This window comes from Pongo abelii, chromosome 2 (assembly GCF_028885655.2).
Source record: "Pongo abelii isolate AG06213 chromosome 2, NHGRI_mPonAbe1-v2.0_pri, whole genome shotgun sequence".
Classification (NCBI taxonomy): domain Eukaryota; kingdom Metazoa; phylum Chordata; class Mammalia; order Primates; family Hominidae; genus Pongo; species Pongo abelii.
The window spans coordinates 67,654,483-67,677,733 of NC_085928.1; the positions used below are offsets into that span (position 1 = coordinate 67,654,483).

At 45.3% G+C, this 23,251-nt stretch overlaps 1 long non-coding RNA gene across 1 annotated transcript; it reads right to left on the minus strand.

Moving 5' to 3' along the window:
- Positions 1–949: 949 nt before the first annotated feature.
- LOC134760997 (uncharacterized) lies at positions 950–22,961 on the minus strand. Its single transcript, XR_010139159.1, has 3 exons — positions 22,690–22,961; positions 15,283–15,381; positions 950–2,665 (listed from the first exon to the last, which is right to left on the minus strand). It is a non-coding gene; the product is annotated as an uncharacterized LOC134760997 (long non-coding RNA).
- Positions 22,962–23,251: the final 290 nt, after the last annotated feature.

Genomic DNA, 23,251 nt, shown 5'->3' on the forward strand with positions numbered 1-23,251 from the left:
CCCACAACCTATGGTTTCCTGGCTTGCCATTGTGCTCTATAGTTGCCATGGCAGGAAAATTCTGGCTCCAGGGCATTATGACAACTCACTGCCATTAATGCAAAGTTGGTGTGTGCTTATTCTGCAGGCTGTCTGCACGTGGACCTAAGGACAAGGACTGGGAGCAGGGCTGGGTTTCAGGAAACCATCAGGATTCCTGGCTCCTCCAGCCATCAGGAAACCTGGCAAAGGAGGCCTGCTCCAGGGAAAGGCAAGGCGTCTGGGCTTTGGTGTCAGACAGACCTGGGCTTGATCTCAGTCTTGTTCTTTTAAATATGCGTGCCATTGGGCAATCCCTTTGATCCTCAATAACAAGGTAACAACAGTGTTTACCTCTAAGCGTTACTAGGGCACTGTGTTTGTGCCCAGTAAGTGTTGTCTTCTATTATTGCTATTAGAGATAAAGATGGGTCTGACATGGTTTATTGACCGAATAATGAATGCCCCAGCAGAGTGAGCAGAGCCAAGACTTCCCTCTCATAGTTCTTCACCAGGCTCTGGGGAGTGGAGTAGGACGTGAGTTAACACATTGACATCTCATGATGTCAATCAAGTGCTTGGCAAGTAGTAGGTGCTCAATAAATGCTAATTCCTGCTCCCCCAACCTCACACAGGCAGGTCTGAGAAGACCTCAGAACTTCTTTGGACATGGCAGTCATCATTTTCTTCTGCTCAGTCCTTTAGGAAATTTAAGGGCTCGTGGTCTCCTTCAACCTTCATTGTGGCCTAGGACACCTTGTTCCAAACATGCAGGGAAGGAAACTTACCAGGGAGACTTTCAGTGGCTTCGTCAATGTGGCAGAGCTGGAATGCGATAACAACTGTGTCCACTCTGTTTCCCATCCATCATTCATTCATTCAAGGAATATTCTTAAGCACTGTCAACTGAAGAATGATGAGGTTCACACATGTGGAAAGGAGATCTTTATTTATCATAAACGGAGGCACCCTGCATGCCAGCCATCCCATAGGCTGGGCAGCATGGCCTTTGGCTCTGCAGAGAGCAAGCAGTTTGAGGGAAGGGTAAAGGGAACAGGAACTTATGCTGAGTGAGATGGCTGAATATACACACGTAACCAGTGACCGGAGGAGCCATGAATACTGATGAAAGGAGAAATATGCACATGCGTGGCCCAGCTTCATGCCTCTTCATGGGTTGCATGTCCAAATAATAACAGTGTTAGTATGATCCACGAGGGTGGAATTTTTGGTCCTCAGACATCAAAAGGTGAAGCAAAGAACATGAAAACCCTCACTGCACATCTTCCACAGGTTGGCCAAAACTGGCCCAGAGATGGTCACTGGCTGTTTCTTTTCTTTTTTTTTTTTAAAGCTGGAGGGTGGTCAGGTTTTAGGAAGGGATACCATTATGAAACTGGTGAGCTGTCATGTCAAAACCGCAAAGAGGAAGAGGGAGTCTGGTCATGGCCTCATTGGTATGGTCACGATTGGCTAAAGGTGATAAAGGAATGAGTCATCTGTTTCTTGTTTTCCAGATCTGCTTACTCCTTAGGAAGGAATTTTGGTTAAAAGTCAATAAATAAGGGGCATACCGAGATGTGTTTAGCCTTCTGTCCCATCATGGCCAGCAACTTGGTTTTTAAGGTTTCTCCTGGGTCCCCTTGGCCAAGAGTGGGTCTGTTCAGTCCGTTGTAGGGCTTAGGATTTGATTTTTAGTTCTCAGCACCTACTATGCACTCTGAGCAAAAATGGTTAACAGGACAGACTCTTCTCTGCCTGGGGAGTTTATAGCCTAGTCAGGAGAGAGAGAAGAATAACTAACTATACCAAAAGTTTCTTAATCACAAGGCCATTAAGTGCTGAGTACGGGAAGTGCAGGGAGTGGCTAGAGTGTCCAACAGGGTGACCCAGCCTCCTCTAAGTGGTCAGGGAAGACCTCCCTGAGGAGGCTCATCTTGAGCTCCCCTGAGAGCAGAGCCTGGAGCAGAGACCTAGGTGCGGGGGTTTATTTGGGAGCGGACCCAGGGAGCAGCAGGGGAGGAGTGGGGAGGTGAGACCAGGCAGGAGGAAGGCCAGCATAAAGGTTGCAATCAGGGTCGTTCCTGTGGGCAGCTGGACTGGCTATGCCTGGGACCACCTGAGGAGGGGACAGAGGGCCTCCTGGTAGTGTCCATGCAAAGGGACAAGGGACATCACCAAGGGAGGCCCAGGCACCTCTCCCAGTGTCCTTCCAGTCAAAGGAACCTAAGGGCAGCCATCCGGCCCATCCAGAGTTCAGGCCCAGATGAGTCAGCTGCAGCAGGTGACATTTTCCATGCAGCTTGGAGGGCCTTAGGGGAGTATTCCAGGCAGAGGGACAGCTCCCGATTCACCTGCCTGTAAGAGGGACGGCTCATCTGCCACAGCCTGGCCTGGGCGATTCTGCTGGCCCCCCATCTTGGAGTGGAATCGTTTCCTGGAACAGTACATCTTCCGGACCCCACCCCACGCTGCACGACTCAGAGTGTCAGCTGGAGCACTTTCTCCACCGAGTGCCTCCTCCGCAGGTCTGACAAAGGCAGGCAGGGGTGTCAACGAGGAGGTGTGTAGAAGTGCTCCTTTCTCCTCCGCCGTGGTCTTCCTGCCTCCCAGACAAGCTTCAGAAGGCAGGAAATCTCCAGACCACCTATAGAAGACAGAAGGCTGCCTGGGCCTGGGGTTTGGGTCATGTGAGCCAGCTCTAGAAAGCCTTTTGGTGCCCACAGAAACCCCAAAAAAAGGAATGTATGGCATAACTCTAATGAAATTTAGGAAGCCCAAGGCATTCCCCACCCTTGTCTACTCTCCCTAAACTATCCTGTGTACCAGGCTGACAGCTTCTGGCCAGGGGCCAAGTCCAGGGGCTGGAGGGAAGATGCCTGCAGGGAGGTGGTTAGCTGCATTTTGTTCCCTCCCAAATGACATAGACAGAGCAGTGGCCGGCAGTGAGGAGATCTGGTTCTAGGCCCAGTGACTCCTTGAGCCATTATTGCAAAAAGACCTAAGCCAATCTGAAGTGCACAACTCTAGGCTCTTCTTGGTGGCCAGCGGTGTTAGCCAACAATTAGCAGTGAATGAGGAACTGCCGCTTCCCCCAGTCTTGCTACCAGGTTCACATGAAAGCAAGTTGTGGACAGAATTCTGCCCCCATAAAGACATTTAGTAGGCAACTGTTATGAGCAAGCAGGTCCCAGACAGTTCATGCAACATGTATTTATTAAACTCAGCAGATTCAAGGCAGACGTAACAATATTCCAGAGCCACATTCTGTGACTGTTACAGGCCACATCAGGTAACCAGAATCACTTTCTTGAGATGGAGTCTCGCTCCATTGCCCAGGCTGGAGTGCAGTGGCATAATCTTGGTTCATTGCAACCTCTACCTCTCGGGTTCAAGAGATTCTCCTGCTTCAGCCTCCCGAGTAACTGGGATTACAGGTGCATGCTACTATGCCCTGCTAAGTTTTTTTTTTTTTTTCCAGACGGAGTCTCGCTCTGTCGCCCAGGCTGGAGTGCAGTGGCGCAATCTCGGCTCACTGCAAGCTCCGCCTCCTGGGTTCACGCCATTCTCCTGCCTCAGCCTCCCAAGTAGCTGGGACTACAGGCGGCTGCCACCATGCCCAGCTAATTTTTTGTATTTTTTAGTAGAGATGGAGTTTCACCATGTTGGTTAGGCTGGTCTCAAACTCCTGACCTCAAGTGATCTGACCACCTCGGCCTTCCAAAGCGTTGGGATTACAGGCGTGAGCCACTGTGCCCGGGCCAGAATCACTCTTAACCAGTGGCTGGACCCAGGACCTACCAGGGAGCAGCCTGAAGTGCCATCCCTGGGGCTTGCTGGATTCTTCAACCTAATTTGTGCCAGGGAAGGAAGTGCCTCTAAAATATTTTAACCGAGTTGTATATTCTGAATCCCACTAATTTTATCAAGTGCCTGTTTCCAGCATCCATTAAGGTGGCTAACAAGCCACTGATTTCACCTCTGAAAACTTATTTATTTTTAACAGTCATTATGCTAATCAGCTGAGCCACTGGTGTTGATCAGCACTAACGACAAACGAAACCCTTGTCCTCGTGGCTTCTGGAGCCAGTGAAGATGACACTGCAGTGAAAATGGCAGCTGGCCACCCCTGGACTGTGAATTCTAGGAGAGGCAACTGACTACGCTGGAGTCATAGCAAAAAATCAAGAACACACGTTTATATCACATCATCTTCTCTGAAGCATTCTCAGCTTCACTTTGGACATCGTGGTGGTGAGATTCTGACAGTCACCTCTGCCACTGGCCCTCATGTCCCCATCTCTAATGTGCCTACTACCCCATGCCCTTGGAACAGCCTCCTGCTCTGGGGCAGAATCTGGGGTGAGGTTGTTCTGGGCTCCCTGTGGACGACACTGGGGATGACTCTGGTCATTTTCTAATGCCTCCCTTTGTTGAGAGATCTCAGGGTGATTATCCTCAGAAAAAGTGTGCCTGTTTGGGAGCGGTGTCTCACGCCTATAATCCCAGCACTTTAGGAGGCTGAGGCAGGAGGATCATGAGGTCAAGAGCTTGAGGCTAGCCTGGCCAACATGGGGAAACCCTGTCTCTACTAAAAATACAAAAGTTAGTTGAGCGTGGTGGTGTGTGCCTGTAATCCCAGCTACTCAGGAGGCTGAGGCAGGAGAATTGCTTGAACCCGGGAGGCAGAGGTTGCAGTGAGCCGAGATCGCACCAATGCACTGCAGTCTGGGTGACAGAGCAAGACTCTATCTTGGAAAAAAATAAAATAAAATAAGAAAAACGTGCCTGTTTGCTGCCAGCAGAACCAGTTCTTACCTCTAAACACTCTTTTGTCCAACCGATCATTCATTTATTTGTTAACAAGTTATTTTGGGGAGGGATTTCCATGTCTGTGCTAGGGCTAATTTTCTAGCACAGGGTTGGAGCTCAGTAAATATTGAATGAGTGCATGAAGGATGACAGGAAGGGAGAAAGGGACTGGGGGCTGTGTGCAAGGGAAGCAGCAGCATAGTGTGCCTGCAAGGCGGCTGTCCATCTTGCAGAGACACCAGCCCTGCCCTCCAAAGGTTCCCTCAGCCTCTCCATCTTCATGCTTCTCCCAGGTTGGTGTTGAGCCTTTTGAGAGAGGCTGAATTAAGTGCTAGGCTCCCTTCACTGCCTAAATGCCCTGTGAGAGCTGTGCCAAGCAGCAGATTGCTAGAGCGTGAGGCTGTTTTTATTGTCTGACTCGCTTGGGAGCAGGTGGTTCATTTCTGAAAAGCTGAGGCTTAGTGAGTTTTCATGGATGGAGGAGACAGAGGAGAAGGAAACAAGACAGACTGACAGACACAGAGAGCCACAGCCAGCTGATATGTGCTGAGCACTCAATCCATGCCAGGCATGCCGTTAGGCCCTAGGAATTCAGTGGTGTAACAGACAGACTCAGGCCCTGCCCTCAGGGAGCTTAAAGTCTAGAACAGGGGTTGGCAAAGTCCAGCCTGTGGGCTGATTCTGGCCTGCTTGCAACACAGCTGTGCTCATTTGTTTGCGTGTTGTCTAGGGTTGATTTCACTCATTTGTCTGAGTGTTGTCTAGGGTTGATTTCACTCATTTGTCTGAGTGTTGTCTAGGGTTGATTTCACTGATTTGTCTGAGTGTTGTCTAGGGTTGATTTCATTCATTTGTTTGAGTGTTGTCTAGGGTTGATTTAACTCATTTGTCTTGAGTGTTGTCTAGGGTTGATTTAACTTATTTTTTTGAGTGTTGTCTAGGGTTGATTTCACTTATTTTTTTGAGTGTTGTCTAGGGTTGATTTCACTCTGTGGCAGAGATGAGTAGTTGCAGCAGGGACTGTGCCACCTATAAAACCTAAAATACTTACAATCTGGCCCTTTCTAGAAAAAGTGTGCTGACCCCTGGTGTAGAGACCAAGCAGATACAAGCAGCCAGAAGCAGAAAGAAGAGTGAAGTCAAAACGCACACAGAAAATGAGAGAGAGAGGAGGAGTCCCCCAAAATACGTGAGGTGGGAAGGCTGCAGTTCCCAAAAATATTTCCATTTGTCATTCTTCACCATGACAAAACTCCACCATCAGTGGCTTATTCCTTAGGGACAAGCATTGCTTTCACAAATATTCCTCTGAGAAGAGTTTTTCACCTTGATTTATACCCTGAGTATGGAGTAGCTGAAGAGATCATTCTGGAGGCAGACAGGGCTGCTGAAGATTTCCAAAAGCCGGGATGGAGGGAGAGGTAAGGGCTGGGCCTTATGGATGGGAGGTGTCTGAGTAGGGCAGAGCACCACAGCCTGCAAAAGCTATCGTGTTGTTTGTCCAAGATGAGCCAGTGGTAGGGTGTGTCTCTGAGCTGCTCTGTGGTTTCTCAAAGGTGGGATTCTATTTGTGACCAAAGGAGTCACTCACCGCCTAAGGGCAGAGTTGTGATTCCTCTTCCATCCCTGACATTGGGCAGCGTCGGCTCTTCGGGGTGCATAGGTATGTGTGTGCATGCACTGGTGTGTGTATCAGGAGGGAGCCACATTTTGCAGTGAAGGGGGTTCAGTTTATATAATTTGGGGGACCCTCTTTAAGGAAAAGATTTCAAAATTATCAATACTAATTTAGGTATGCATATGCATATTTAGAATTTAAAAAGAAATCATAAGGTTACAAAATTTTAAAAAATTGACAAGGGTCAGAAACACCACAAAATCTAGAAAAATGACATGTATTAATTAACTTCCTGATACCCTCTGAAATGCATTTCATGCTAGTTTTGCTACATACTCTTCATATGTTTATGATTTTTAATAATCTTTTCTAATAGAGAAAAGAATGATAAGTCACCCTTTCCTCTGACATAGTCGACTGAAATTTGTTTTTTCACCAAGAGTTAGGATGCACAAGATGTAACTTCATATACATACTTGCTTCTTGCAGCACAGCTTTGGGTTTGGGTCCTGTAGACTCAAGAATTCTGATAAATTCAACTTTGTATGTTTTCCATCACAAAAAGAAGAATGTATGGTATATTTATAATGCTATATATTACCTTATTGGGGATATGCTGCATTATCAAGCATATGCCTAAATGGAAAAAAATTTTTTTTGATTAGGTGTCAGTGAGAACTGAATCCAATTATAATACTGTCTGTGATGATCTGAATAATTTTCTATATCCATTTCTGGCTCTGTCCATTTCCAGCACTGTTTCGCTTCTTTGGCCCACACCTTTCTGGTACTGGGCACCAGACCACACACTGAGATATTTTGGTACAGCCACAGGCCTCACTCCTTCATATCATGATGCAGGGCAAGTTGGCATGGGGGCAATAGGGCTATTCTGGAGGTCATTGCTATGCCAGTGTCTTAGTCTATTTTGTGTTGCTTATCACACAATACCTGAAAGAAAAATCATTTATTTCTTACATTTATGGAGGCTGAGAAGTTCAAGGTTGAGGGCCTGCATTTGGTGAGGGCCTTCTTGCTGCTAGGGACTCTCTGCAGAGTCCCAAAGTGGCTCAGGGCATTACATGGCAAAAGGGCTGAGTGTGCCAGTTCAGGTCTTTCTTCCTCTACTTAGAAAATCACCAGTGCCACCCCCATGATAATCCATTAATCCACTAATCCCTAAATGGATTAATCCATTCATGAGGGCAGAGCCCTCATGACCCAATCACCTCTGACAGGTCCCACTTTTTAGTTACATGGCAAAGGGGCTGAGTGTGCCATTTCAAGTCTTTCTTCCTCTTCTTAGGAAACCACTGGTCCCACCCCCAGGATAACCCATTAATCCACTAATCCCTGAATGGATTAATCCATTCATGAGGGCAGAGCCCTCATGACCCAATCACCTCTGACAGGTCCCACTTTTTAGTTACATGGCAAAAAGGCTGAGTGTGCCAGTTCAAGTCTTGCTTCCTCTTCTTAGAAAACCACCGGTCCCACCCCCATAATAACCCATCGCAGAGCCCTCATGACCCGATCACCTCTTACAGGTTCTACTTTTTAATATTGCCACATTAGGGATTAAGTTTTACTACAAGTTTTGGAGGGGACAAATATTCAAACCATAGGAGCTAGAATAAATAATAATAACCTATATATGGAAGAGGTGGTGAACCACATCCATATCTGCTCTGATCTCAAACTAAATGTATCACCAAGTCAACTCTCCCCAAATGCCACCTGTCATGAGGGGAAGTGTGAGTAGAATGAGCTAGGAGTCTTAACCAGTTGTGGATAGAATGTGTTGCTTGTCCTAAATGTTCATCATTTGATGCATGGACAAACAAAATGTGGCATATCCAAACTATGGATTATTCTTTGGCTACAAAAAAGGAATGAAGCACTGATACCTGCTACTACACATATGAATCTTGAAAACATATGTGAAATGAAAGGAGACAGACACAAAAGGCCACAAACTGTATGATTCCATTCATATGAAATGCCCAGAACCGGCAAATGTATTGAGTCAGAAAGTAAGACTAGTGGTTGCCAGGGAGGAAGGAAATGGGGAGTTACTGCTAATGGTTGATTTTTAGGAATGATTAAAGTGTTCTGGACTTAGATAATGGTGATGGTTGTACATCTTTGTGAATATACTAAAAATCACTGCATTGTACACGTCGAAAGGTGAATCTTACAGTATGTGAATTATATTTCAATCAAGCTATTATTTTAAAGATTTTTACTTTTGTGAGTTTTACAAAACCATGTGACCAGGTAAACACATAGCTAGGGCCTTCTCCCATGATAAATTACCCTTTGGGAATGTATCAGTTTGGGGATGTGTATCAGTTATCTATCAGTAGAGTAGATACTCTGTAACAACCAACCACAGAACTTTAGTGGCACAAAACCTCAGTGGCACACTACAATAAATATTTATTTGGCTCACAAATCAGCTAGACTCTGCTGGGCTGTTCTTCTGGTTTTAGCTAGCTAGTCTCCCACTTTTTTTTTTTTTTTTTGAGATGGAGTCTTGCTCTGTCACCCAGGCTGGAGTGCAGTGGCATGATCTTGGCTCACTACAACCTCCGCTTCCCAAGTTCAACAATTCTCCTGCCTCAGCCTCCTGAGTAGCTGAGACTACAGGCGCATGCCACCACACCCAGCTAATTTTTGTATTTTTAGTAGAGACGGGGTTTCACCCTGTTGGCCAGGCTGGTCTTGATCTCTTGACCTTGTGATCCGCCCACCTCGGGCTCCCAAAATGCTGGGATTACAGGCATGAACCACTGTGCCCAGCCTCATCTCCCACTTATGGTGGTTGGCCATGGGCTGTCTGATCTAGGATGGCCTCAGCTGCGGCAAATGAGGTGCCTTGCCTCTGCACCAGGTGTCTCCTCCTTTACATCCCAAGTATGTTTTCACAGTGATGGCAAGGACCAAGAGACAGACGCAGAACCACACAAGCACTTTTTTAAGGTTCTGCTTGCATCGTATTTGCTAATATTGCATTGGTTAGAGCAAGTTACACTGCCAAGCCCAGATTCAGTGGATGGAGAAATAGATCTTCCCTCTCAGAAGAGAGGAATTGCAAAGTCATATGTCAAAAGAAGTGGGTATGTGGAGGGGTGATGACTCAGGACCAGGAAGACAATTAATTTTACATCTGCTTCCATGTATATACCAGTGTGTGCCTGCGTATGTGTTTGCAGACATATGTGTCTATATTGGTGAATGTGTGTGTTCAGGCATCCGTGTATGTATGTGAGGCTGTTTGTGTGTACACTTCCTTTGGATGTGTCTACATGTCCAACATGCATGCATGCATGAACAATTTTGGAAGCTTTCCTGCTTGTGTATCTGTGCAGGTGTGAGCCTTGCCAGATAGGTGCCAAGTGTAGTGGGCCATGGATTGTGTCAAGTAGAGTGGGCCAACACATGTGCTCCCAAACCCTCACACCAGCAGGATTCTGGGGTCTCTGGGTCCTTGTCTTGTCAATTTACCCAAGACAGGCAACTATTAGAGAAGCAGGAGTGTCGACTTTGAAATCAGGAAGGCTGGATTCAAACATTAGCTCTGCCACTGATTGGCTTGGCAGGAGATTCCCACCCTAGTTTTCTGATCTGTAAAATGGGGATACCACTTCCTAGTTTTCTTGTGTGAAAGGGCTTTGTAACATGCACTGTGCCATGGCTTTGTTAGCTATGAAGACTCTGGGGGAGTGAATTTCCCTTCCCACTCTATGCCCCAAAGGCTTGACCCCTTTCCAGATGCTAAAACTGGAGGTGGCTCCGCATCTCTTAATGCGTTGCCATGGCAATCACTGCCTTCTGCTCTTCTGTCAGCAGTGCTGGACGGGGCTGTGGTGTCCTCTCACTGCTGGGCGCAGGGCGAGGTGGAGGAGGAGCAGGCTCACCCGAAGTCCGTTTCCTTCTGAAGCAGGTCAGGGAGGAAGGGAGGATGTGGGGAGCTGTTACCTGTCTTTGTTGTTGTTGCTCTGCTCCTCTTACCATGCCCCCTCCAACAGCAGCTTAGGGAGGTCCTGGGGCAGCCATTCAGACATTAACACACCCCCAAATCACCTGAGCAGCTTCAAAAAATGAAGACTTCTGTGCCCCACTCAGAAAGTCTGATTCAGTAGGCCTGAGGTGGGTACCAGGCACCAGTGTTTTCACTATACTCTCCAGGACATTCTGATGGGGGAAGTCCAGGAACCACACTTGAAGAAACCGTGCACTAGGGGTACAGGGACCGAGGTAACCCACTGAATTATGCTGCCAGTCCCCACGACATAACCAGTCTCTTCATTTATTCATTCACTCACTCATTCATTCACCTACTCACTTGTCATTGTATTCCGTTACATCAAACCACATTTAAATAATTGTTTAAATAATACACTCACATTTAAATAATCACTCTCTCATTTATTTACTCATTTATTAGAACAAACATTTATTACTGTCCTAAGCTCTGGGAGATAGAGAGATAATTACAGATACAGTCCCTGCCGCCCTACAGGAGGTTCCAGGGCAATGTTTTTCAAACTGTAGCAAAATGAATTTAATGGATGGACTAACATGTTTTTTAAAAAAGAAACAGAACAGACTATAATAGAAGATATTAGTGTGCATAGCAAGCAGCAGGGGAAAATGATGTTTGGGAAACCTTTGTATCCACTGTGCATGTGAGTGTGGGAAAAGGATCTCAACGTGCAATGTATCTCTGGGCAGAGCGCTGGAGACAGCGGGCACAGAAGCAGATGCCAATACTGCATGCCGGGTGCTACAGTGAAGATGTGCTGGGGGTGTTGGTGGAGCTCAGTCCCTCTGCCAGGCGACACCAGGGGGGTTTCACACAGAAAGTGCATTTGAACTGGGGGCTTGAAAATGTGCAGGAGTTTTCCCACTAAAGACAGTGGAAAGGGACCACAGGCAGAAGGAAGAGCATGTGCAAAGGCACAGAGGTGGGAAAACAGAGAGGAGCTAGGTGACTGCGGGGTCTGGAGCATGGGCAGGGAGGCTGGAGGGTGAGAGGCTGGATCCTAAAGGGCCTTGGGTGCCAGGGAAAGCACTGGGTTGTTTTATGACACTGTGTAGAGCCACTAGAGAGAAAGTAGAGGCACGACATGGCCAGAGTGGCATTTTAAAAGGACTGAGAGGTGAAGCCGACTGGGCTTCCGGGTTGGGTGGGGACTTGGAGAACTTTTCTGTCTAGCTAAAGGATTGCAAACACACCAATCAGTGCTCTGTGTCTAGCTAAAGGTTTGTAAATGCACCAATCAGCACTCTGTAAAAACAAACCAATCAGTACTCTGTGCTTAGCTAAAGGTTTGTAAACGCACCAATCAGCACTCTGTAAAAATGCACCAATCAGTGCTCTGTGTCTAGCTAAAGGTTTGTAAATGCACCAATCAGCACTCTGTAAAAACAGACCAATCAGCACTATGTAAAATGGACCAATCAGTGCTCTGCAAAATGGACTAATCAGCAGGATGTGGGCGGGGCCAAATGAGGGAATAAAAGCTGGCCATCCAAGCCAGCAGTGGCAATCTGTTCAGGTACCCTTCTGCTCTGTGGAAGCTTTGTTCTTTCACTCTTCATAATAAATCTCGCTGCTGCTCACTCTTTGGGTCTGCACTACCTTTATGAGCTGTAACACTCACTGTGAAGGTCTGCGGCTTCACTCTTGAAGTCAGCGAGACCATGAACCTACCGGGAGGAACAAACAACTCCCAACACGCCACCTTTAAGAGCTGTAACACTCACTGCGAAGGTCTGTGGCTTCACTCCTAAAGTCAAGCGAGACCATGAACCCACCGGGAGGAACAAACAACTCCCAACACGCCACCTTTAAGAGCTGTAACACTCACTGCGAAGGTCTGCGGCTTCACTCCTAAAGTCAAGCGAGACCATGAACCCACTGGAAGGAAGAAACTCCGGACACATCTGAACATCTGAAGGAACAAACTCTGGACACACCATCTTTAAGAACTGTAACACTCACCGCGAGTGTCCCTGGCTTTATTCCTGAAGTCAGTGAGACCAAGAACCCACTGGAAGGAACCAATTCCAGACACCAGACCACAGCAGCAATGTGGGTGGAGAGGCCAGTGGAAGGCTCAGCTGCTTTGCAGCAAGGGATGGCAGTCATGGGAGTTGGGCAGTGGTTTGTGGTTGGGGTTGTGAGACATGGATACACTTGGGAAGTATTTTAAGAGGTAAAATAAACAGGAGCTAATGACTGGATATGGGGAGGGAGGGTGTGGAAGCGTCCAACCTGGTGCCTGGGTCCCTAAGGTGGAAAGCTGAGTTGGAGGGGAAGCTGCTCACTGATATCAGGTCCCTCAATTGGTTACCAAAACACCAAGGGTTTGATGTAGGTCCTGTTGTTTGCCACACAGAAAGCCAATGACCGAGATGAGTACTGCCAAGGAAGAAGTCTTTAATTGGGTGCTGCAGTCCAGGAGATGGGAGCTCAGCCTCAAATCCATCTCTCTGACCTACTAAAACTGGGGCTTTAAATAGCGGGGAAGAAATGTAACTATATGTAATAAAACAGGAACTGGGGGGGGCAAGGAAGCAATCATGAGAATAAGGGGTACTATCTGGTGCAGTGATCTGGTGAGTTTCAGTTCTTTGATACTTTTTTGAGAGGCCTGAAGTTCCTTTCCTGAGGAAGGAACTCACATAAAACAGATGTAAATTTCAAGCTTTAAGCCCAGAAGGATCAATTTCTATAGTTATTGAAAATAACAGTCTATGGGGCAATTGGGCTGGTTTCAGTCTCCCCTTTCTATTTATCAATCCCTCAATCATGAGGAGTCTGGTCTCAATATTTCTGGCTGTTTCATTCTGAGGATGGGTGTCCAAGGCAGTGGCCACCCAGGAATCAAAGGTTAATCTAATATAGAGTTTTCTTCTGACACTCAATCTTTCTCTCTCCAGTTCCCCACTTCCACCAAAGACAATCACAGCAGGACCAATCTACCTGCAAAATACGCTTCAGTTCCATATACTTGGCCTGATAACCCACAAAGTGCAATAAGAATCATCGTCCATATAGACTCCCCAATGGGCTTTGCTGGAATCTCAAAAGGCCATTTTAGTCAAAACCTTGAGAAAATAACCAGTTACTCCAACTGTGTCCCATTACAAAAGAAAACATGTTATTAATTGTATGCAAACAAACATGTTACATGAATTAAGAATATTCTCAAAGAGTTTCCATATTCTGGATAAATTAAGCAGAGAGAGAAGTATCTCTCAAATTCTGTTTATAAAAGCATACTCCATTCAATATCCTTGAAGTATATACCCTTTAAGACTATAAATACACTTAAAGGCTATAAATAAATAGTTCAAAAGAAAAAGATTCTCCAGACTCTGAAAAACAAAAAGAATCAGCAATATTTCAAACAACAAAAGCCATAAAAAATTCTTTCTGTCCTGCATTTGTTCAGTCCATGCAATCATCTCCTGCTCTGCTTCATACTGGATTGGGAATCTTTATGAGCACATCAGCCTTTCAATTAGTGCCCTGGAAATTTTCTCTCTAATCTAGTGGCACAATCTCCAAAGTTATCAGAAACCTGCATTCAAGAGTCTTTTTCATGAACTCTTCCAAAGAAGGAAGCTTTGGATTATAGCTGATTGTAAGTCACTTTTTTTCTTTTGAGAAGGATCACAGCAAATCGTCAATTGTGGATGACAAAAGTCTTCAGACAGCCATAGTTAAAGACACAGTTGACAAGGCAACTTAATTATTTCTGTGGCATAAAACAATATAATAATAATTACTACCGACAACATATATTAAGACATATCAGAATTTTAGGACTCTCATACAATCCTGGAACACATACTAACAATACATCTATATACATATAACCCAAAGGAAGTTAAATATCATCTCAGATTTGGCAATGCTTCTTGCATAATCCTAACATAACAAATCAGCCTAATATGTCTCTCTCAGACTTCAGGGAACCTAATATCCAAGAAAGTTAGTTTAAGGTCAAGAGACTGAATTTAGAACTTGAAAGTTTGCTCTTAGAAAGTCTGCCAAATATCCAGGAGAATGGTGTGAACCCAGGAGGTGGAGCTAGCAGTGAGCTGAGATGGCGCCACTGCACTTCAACCTGGGCGAAAGAGCAAGACTCCCGTCTCAAAAGAAAAAAAAAGTTTGCCAAATATCAAAGTTTTAGGCACAAAATTATATCACAAGTCACTGTAAAAATAGTCATTCATTTAACAGAGGTGATAAAATAAAGATGTTTACTTTTTGATAGATTGTTTCCCAAACAGTAAGACCTAATAAAGACAGCATGAGGCCAACTAAATCTCTCTCCCCACTCCATTTTCTCCCTGCAGTGTACTCAGAAGGTCAACATCATCTTTTATCTCTCAGTATTACACAAACATTTTATTCAAAAGAGAAAACCATATTTTACCTTTGTATGGTATATTACTAATGTCAAAGCTAATTTTAATAAAACCTTATAAAAATCAAATTGCAATCAGTTTGACCATAAGATGAGATTTCCATAAACTTTTAATAATTGTTTCCAATTTTCTATTAAAGAACAGATAAATGTTCCAAGAAAACCCTGTTATTCCAACACGTGGGCCCAGATGCTGGCCTTTCATCAGTGAGCTTTTGATATTAATGTTTAATTTATAGAAAAACTCTGAATTAATCTTATCCCTCAAAATCAGCCCTTATAAGTTCACATGCCTACCTCTTCTGCAATAGTCTCTGGGCCTAGAGGGATTGAATAGTTTTAATTTCTGGCCTGTGTCTCACAAAAACAGTTCATTTGTATTGTTACCTTCTTCCAAGTCTGAGGATGAAGCTTCAACTGGTGTCAATGCACAAAATTTAGCAGGGGCTGGTGCCTTCTTCAGACCCAAGAGTCAAAGCCCTGTAACTTAACAGCACAAGCATTCATTAATACAATGTTTATATTACGGAAAGTTCTATCATTCTAATGAGAGGTGACGGCATGCTGGCAGCCCTCGCTTGCTCTTGGTGCCTCCTCGGCCTCAGCGCCCACTCTGGCCATGCTTGAGGAGCCCTTCAGCCCACCGCTGCACTGTGGGAGCCCCTCTCTGGGTTGGCTGAGGCCGGAGCCGGCTCCCTTTGCTTGTGGGGAGGTGTGCAGGGAGAGGCACGGGCAGGAACTGGGGCTGTGTGTGGCGCTTGCAGGCCAGCACTAGTTCCGGGTGGGCACAAGCTTGGCAGGCCCCGCACTCGGAGCAGCCAGCAGGCGCCACTGGCCCTAGGCAGTGAAGGGATTAGCACCCAGGCCAGCAGCCATGGAGGGTGCGCCAGGTGCCCCAGCACTGCCAGCCTGCCCACGCTGCGCTCAAATTCTCGCCGGGCCTCAGCCACCTCCCGGTGGGGCAGGGCTCAGGACCTGCTGCCCGCCATGCCCGAGCTTGCCCCCCTCCCCACTGTGGGCTCCTGTGCAGCCCGAGACTCCCCGACAGGTGCTGCCCCCTGCTCCATGGCACCCGGTCCCATCGACCGCCTAACGGCTGAGGAGTTCGGGCGCATGGCACGGTACTGGTGGGCAGCTCCACCCGCGGCCCTTGCACGGGATCCACTAGGCGAAGCCAGCTGGGCTCCTTAAGTCAGGTGGGGACTTGGAGAACTTTTATGTCTAGCTAGAGGATTGTAAATGCACCAATCAGCACTCTGTGTCTAGCTTGGGGTTTGTGGATGCACCAATCAACACTCTGTATCTAGCTAATCTGGTGGGGACTTGGAGAACTTTTATGTCTAGCTAGAGGATTGTAAATGCACCAATCAGCACCCTGTCAAAATGGACCAATCAGCAGGATGTGGGTGGGGTCAGATAAGGGAATAAAAAGCAGGCTGCCTGAGCCAGCAGTGGCAACCTGCTCGGGTCCCCTTCCACACTGTGGAAGCTTTGCTCTTTTGCTCTTTTGTTTTTTGCAATAAATCTTGCTGCTGCTCACTGTTTGGGTCTGTACTGCCTTTATGAGCTGTAACACTCACCGCAAAGGTCTTCAGCTTCACTCCTGAGGCCAGTGAGACCACAAACCCACCGGGAGGAACGAACAACTCCAGACGCACTGCCTTAAGAGCTGTAACACTCACCGTGAAGGTCTGCAGCTTCACTCCTGAAGCCAGCGAGACCACAAACCCACCAGAAGGAAGAAACTCTGAACATGTCCGAACATCAGAAGGAACAAACTCTGGACACACCATCTTTAAGAATTGTAACACTCACTGCGAGGGTCCGCAGCTTCATTCTTGAAATCACTGAGACCAAGAACCCACCAATTCTGGACACACTAACATGTTACAAATTAAAACACTGAAATTTGGCATTTAGGAGTTACTGCCTGCAGCACTTCAAACCATAGTTAGGTTACTCACCGAATATATCTAATTGCTAGTATTCTAGTGACAAAACTGTGACCAAAAGCATCAAAAAGTGATAGGTCCTATGGCAAAATAAGACAGCCAGCTTTTCTCTCCATCATTAAAAAAATGATAAATGCAAATGTCAGTTTTGTCAATTCCGTAAGAGGATAAATAATCTCCTTTCACTTAAATATCATACAACACCACAAGGACAAAGTAAGGACAAGTACACAATAACTTCTTTTCAGTTATTTAAAAGAGCATCATCCCACATTTCCAAGACTGGTTTCTAGAGACAGTAGTGACAGCTGATTAGGTAACTTTTACCACCAAAATCTTCAAACCAGTGCAATGCCTGCACATATTTTGTTTTCAAGTATACACATGAAGGTCCATCAGTGATAAATGGCCTGGGATCAGAGATCACTAGAAAGTCTCAGAATTTTTTATTAGTACTTAATCCAAATGAATGTTCCTTAATTTTAACAATGATCAACACAACTCAATTAGTTTGAGAGAAATCCTAACCAATATAATTTCCCTAAGGACAAAGTCAGTCTTTCTTGAACATTAAAACTGTACCCATATCACAGTTTTTCCTCATTAAAGGAAAAGATCTGAAACCAACTCAAATCATTGATTTAACTGAATTACCTTGGAAAAAACATCACTTAAACATTTCTACTACTTTAAAACATACCTACTTTATTACATTTAAACATACCTACTTTTCCAAATAATGAAATACATAATGTTTTATTTCTGCTCAGAACTTGTAAAAACAAGTCTTTTATTTTTGCCAGGATCCTTAAAGCTCTCATAGATTTCAACATCATCAGAGATAAGCAAAACGAACCAAATTCCAAATGGCTGGTGTGCACCATCAATTTCTGCGGGCCCAACAAAGGCAGCCTAGGCATTCCAGATAAATAGAATAAATGACAACTTGTTAGAAGTTCATATGAAACAAAATAACTATTCACAGAACCAAATAAAAACCTTCCACTAGATGCTAAAAAAAATCTATAGTATATATGCATGCACAAACAAAATCCAAAGAAGAATGAACAACAAATAAAAGAGGCAAAAACAGGCCAGGTGCCATGACTCATGCCTGTAATCCCAGCACTTTGGGAGGCGGAGGTGGATGGATTACTTGAGGTCAGGAATTCAAGACCAGCCTGGCCAACATAGTGAAACCCCATCTCTACTAAAAATACAAAAATTAGCCAGGTGTGGTGGCACGTGCCTGTAATCCCAGCTCGGGAGGCTGAGGCAGAAGAATCGCTTGAACCTGGGAGGTGGAGGTTACAGTGAGCTGAGATTGCACCACTACACTTCCAGCCTGGGGGACGGAGTAAGACTCCTAAAAAAAAAAGAAGCAAAAACAAATAAACAAGAGACCTACCTCCAAACCTCCAACCTTTCCCCCACTCGGTCTACCCCAGAGGCTACAGTGTTACCTAGAGCCCCAAAACTCCACATAATGAATATTTTATTCGTGATACACAATTCAGTATCCTTAAGTCCACCAATATTACTATACATCCTGTGCAATCCAGAAATGCACTCTAGACACATGACTAGTAATTATTTTTAAGTATTCTAGTGCAAAAGAATTGTCAAATTGCCTATGCATTTCTTTACATTATTTCTTATTTTACCTTCATCAATGAAATGAGATAGTTCCCTTGACCCCTTTGTGGGATTCATGAAGGGGTGGCTTGCTTACTCAGCCCACAGCTCTCAACCCCTCATGGGAGGGGGAGCACACAGGTGAGCAGGTGCAGAGGTAAGGAGGAGTGCTTCTGGGCAACTGGCAGGAGCAGAACTCTGTGCAGGCCTGCAGCAGCGTCTAGGGGTTGCCCGTGACCCCCAGAGCCCCGTGTGTTACAGTGCACTCTTTGAGTTTTGCCACTCATGGACAGCTTAAGTGTTAGACAGCTCAGTGGAGGGTCAGTTTGACAACATCTTGCACATGCACCAGGGTCCTTGTCCAGCGTCCAGGAGGAATCAGGTTGCACAAATGAATTGAAAATGGTAAATGCTGAGGATTTTATTGCTGATGAAAGTGGCTCTCAGTGGGATGGGAAGCTGGAAAGGGGATGGAATGGGAAGGTGGTCTTCCCCTGGAGTTTGGCCAGGGACTCTGAGGCACCACTGTCAAGCCATCCCTCTGAAGTTAAGCTGCTTCTCATTGACGTCACGCTGCTTCTTCTCTTCTCTCCTCTGCTGCACCACTCTGCCAGTGGAGACTTGGGTTTTTATGGGTATAGGATGTGGGGAGAAGTGGGCCACAGTGGTTTTGGAAAAGGCAACATTTGGGTGGGAAAACAAGAATGGATGTTCTCACTTTGTGCCCTGGGTCCAGGCTTGAGGATGAAGCCCTCGCCAGGGACCCTGCCCTTTTTTACCTAATATTTCCCTGCCTTCTGTCCCAATCATCAAGACTAAGAGCTTTAACTATGAAAATGTTAATTAGCCAAATTTCTCCAATTCTCTATCAGGTTTTAAAGAATATTTTATTAGCTAAACTTTTTCAACTTTCTATTTTCTCTGTATGTGCATGAAGATAAACACACAGAGAAACAGGAAAAATTACATCTGATTTATACAGACCATCCATGACACGACCGGACTTTTTGTTCAGTCCCAGACTTTCTTCTTTTTCTTCTTTTCTTAAAAAACAGTCATTTTACTCCAGGAGGAAAATTAACTATGTAAGATCCTCTCTCATACAAAATTATTATCTTTTCTTTATAATCATTTTTACCAAAAATACATCTTCATATTCAACTTTCTTCACATCTCTCTCTCTTACTTACTGGTTTCTTACTACCTTGTTTTCATAAATAACCATTTTCAAGTCCATAATTTGAAGTAATTTTAGATAACTTCTGAATTAGACAAAATTATGCTTTTTCTCACTAATAATATCTTTTTGGGTGCATTTTATATAGAATCATATGTCAACTAGAATTCTTACCCTAAAATTGTAGTGAAACCCTAGGAAGGAAGAAATCCTGAACAATCAGATATTTGCATTTTATAGACAAAAATTACATAATCTTTGGAAACATATTTCCCCATATCATAACCCTTTCTTAATTGAAGATGACCCAGATATCCAATGAGCATCAAAAATAATTTTAAGATTTTTAATTACACAAAAAATTTATCTAAAACCTTTATTCCATTTACATATACTCAATTCTTTCATTTTTAACAGTTTATCTAGATTACTTCTGAAAACTGAGATATTAGGCACCATCATTTAAGGTTAGTTATTTCCTTATTAACCATTGTATAATCTGTGAATATCAGGTGTTCATCAAAATAAGAATCTTAAAGTTAACTACATGGACATTTTCACCAGTAATTCAGAAGATTCAGCTGTTTTCATTAAACCAATAACATAATTAGTTTTAGTTATCAAAAATTTGCACAAAGATCATTTTGTTTTGGCTGGGTTTATAGTTTTATAAGCTTCTATGCCAAACCCTGACACCTCAAAATATCTATCAGAGACAAATATAAAATCCAGACAAAAACGTATGCTAACAATTCAATTTTACCAATAACTTTTTTTAGACAGAGTCTTGCTCTGTTGCCCAGGCTGGAGTGCAGTGGCACCATCGTGGCTCACTGCAACCTCCACCTCCCAGGTTCAAGCAATTCTCCTGCCTCAACCTCCCGAGTAGGTGGGACTATAGGCAAGGCCACCACTCCCGGCTAATTTTTGTATTTTTAGTAGAGACGGGTTTTCACCATGTTGGCCAGGCTGGTCTCGAACTCCTGACCTCAGGTGATCCGCCCACCTTGGCCTCACAAAGTGCTGGGATTACAGGCATGGGCCACCACGCCAGGCCTCATTTTAACAATAATTTTAAAGCCAGCTTGTTTAGCAAACCTTTACTTAAGTCATGTGAACTTGAGTGGATTTATTTTCTTAATTTTTTAGCGCTGTTTTATTTATAAGCCAATTTGGTAGATACAACATGTGACTTACATACACATAAACACATCTAGACATGAATACACACACACAAAGATTCAACAGCTTTTATAATACCTTGGAACTCTAGCCATGAGATAGCAATACAAACTCACCGGTTTTACATGGTTATACTTTTTTTGCCCCAGTAGGTAATCCAGTGAAGGCTGTGAACCAAGTTTTGGGTAAAGCAGTTTCCATGGCAGTTTGCTTTTCAAGGGCCAAACCTCCCCAGACTCCAAAGAACACTGGGGTCAAACGGCACCAAGGGAGAGCATCACATACTAACCAAGACCAACCCTACTTAGAACAGCAGCACAAAAGCCTGGCTACATGGACTCCATATCTCACTCTCCCATTCAATAGCAAACTCCACATTCCAAACAATATTGGGGCCGAAAGTATTGCAAAAGAATATCAAATCTACTGAAGTCTAATTTCTCATGACATACACATACACACACACACACACACACACACACACACACACACAATCACCAGAACACAATCCAACTGCTACAGCAACAAACAAGCCCCCAAAGTGTCCTCACCAAAACAAGGTGCTTCCCTTTCCCAGTTGGGCTCCTTCAAACTGCAAATGGAAATTCTTTTAAAAATTTCCCGGCCAGGCACAGTGGCTCATGCTTGTAATCCCAGCACTTTGGGGGGGGGGGGGGGGGCGAAGATCATGAGGTCAGGAGTTCTAGACCAGCCTGGCCAATATGGTAAAACCCCATCTCTACTAAAAATACAAAAATTAGCCAGGCATGGTGGCACATGCCTGTATTCCCAGCTACTCAGGAGGCTGAGGCAGGAGAACGGCGTGAAGAGGCAGAGTTTGCAGTGAGCAGAGATCATGCCACTGCACTCCAGCGTGGGTGACAGAGCGAGACTCTTATCTCAAAAAAAAAAAAAAAAAAGTAAAATTGAGCCGGGAATGGAGGCTTATCGTGGAAATCACAGCACTAGCAGGTGCTGTCCATCACTAATCTGATGTCCTCTATACTGAGCACCTGGAGGCTTATGCGTCCCCTCTCCCTTGACATGGGGCATGGCCTGTCTCAAATTCTGGCCCACGAAATATGAGAGGCAGTGACGAATGTCACTTCCATTCAGAAGCATTTACTTGCTGCTGCTCCACTTTTCACCACTCTCATCCCCCAGCTGGGACGCTGATGCTTTGCAAGAAAATGACGGCCTCATAAAATCATTTGGGTCTCTAAGTGAAGGGCCCCGCCCACCCAGGTCAATCCCTCTTGATGATGTGAGCAAGAAATAAACTTGTTTACTTAAGCCACTGAGATGTGGGGTTATCATGCCACTGGTTTCCCATCCCTCTCAGAGTCCAAGTCCAACTCCTCCCACCATGACTTCCACAGCCCTGCACCACCCGCCCCTGCTGTGACCTTCCCCCCTCCCTCCCTCCCTCCGCACTCGTCTGGCTCAGAGCGCTCCAAGCCCACTGACCCCCTTGGCTTCCTTCTGCCCGGGTGCCTTTCCCTGTGCATCTGTGCAGCTCCCCATTCACTTCCCTTCCGCCAGGGTCGCTTTTCAGCAGGTCTTCCTTGGCGCCTGACCATCTACATGTCTAACCTGTGACCACACACTTCCCCTCTGCCTTCTCCGTCTCATTATTTGCTCCATGTCCCCTTTCCTAGCATAATGCGCACTTCGTTCCTCTAGGTTATTGTCTGTCTCCCCACCAGAACAGAGCCTCCCCGAGGAGAGGGCAGTGGGGTTTGCGGACTTTATTTCCTGCTGAGTCCTCAGGGCCTGGCACCCAGGAAGTTCTCAATGAAACACTGTTGAATGGGTGTCCGGAATTGGTGGGTTCCTGGTCTCACTTACTTCAAGAATGAAGTCTCAGACCCTTGCAGTGAATGTTACAGTTCCTAAAGGCGGCGTGTCAAGAGTTTGTTCCTTCTGATGTTCTGATGTGTTCACAGTTTCTTCCTTCTGGTGGGTTCGTGGTCTCACTGGCTTCAGAAGAGAAGCTGCAGACTTTTGCAGTGAGTGTTACAGCTCCTAAAGGCAGCGTGGACCCAAACAATGAGCTGCAGCAAGATTTACTGCAAAGAACAAACCTCCCACAGACTGGAAGCAGAACCCAGCTGGTTGCCAGTGCTGGCTGGGGGCAGCCTGCTTTTATTCTCTTATCTGGGCCCACCCACATCCTGCTGATTGGTCCATTTTACAGAGAGCCGATTGGTCTGTTTTACAGATAGCTGATTGGTTCATTTTGACAGGGTGCTGATTGGTGCGTTTACAATCCCTGAGCTAGACAAAAAAGTTCTCCAAGTCCCCACTAGATTAGCTAGATACAGAGTGCCGATTCGTGTATTCACAATCCCTTAGCTAGACATAAAGGTTCTCTAAGTCCCCACTGGATCAGCTAGACACAGAGCGCTGA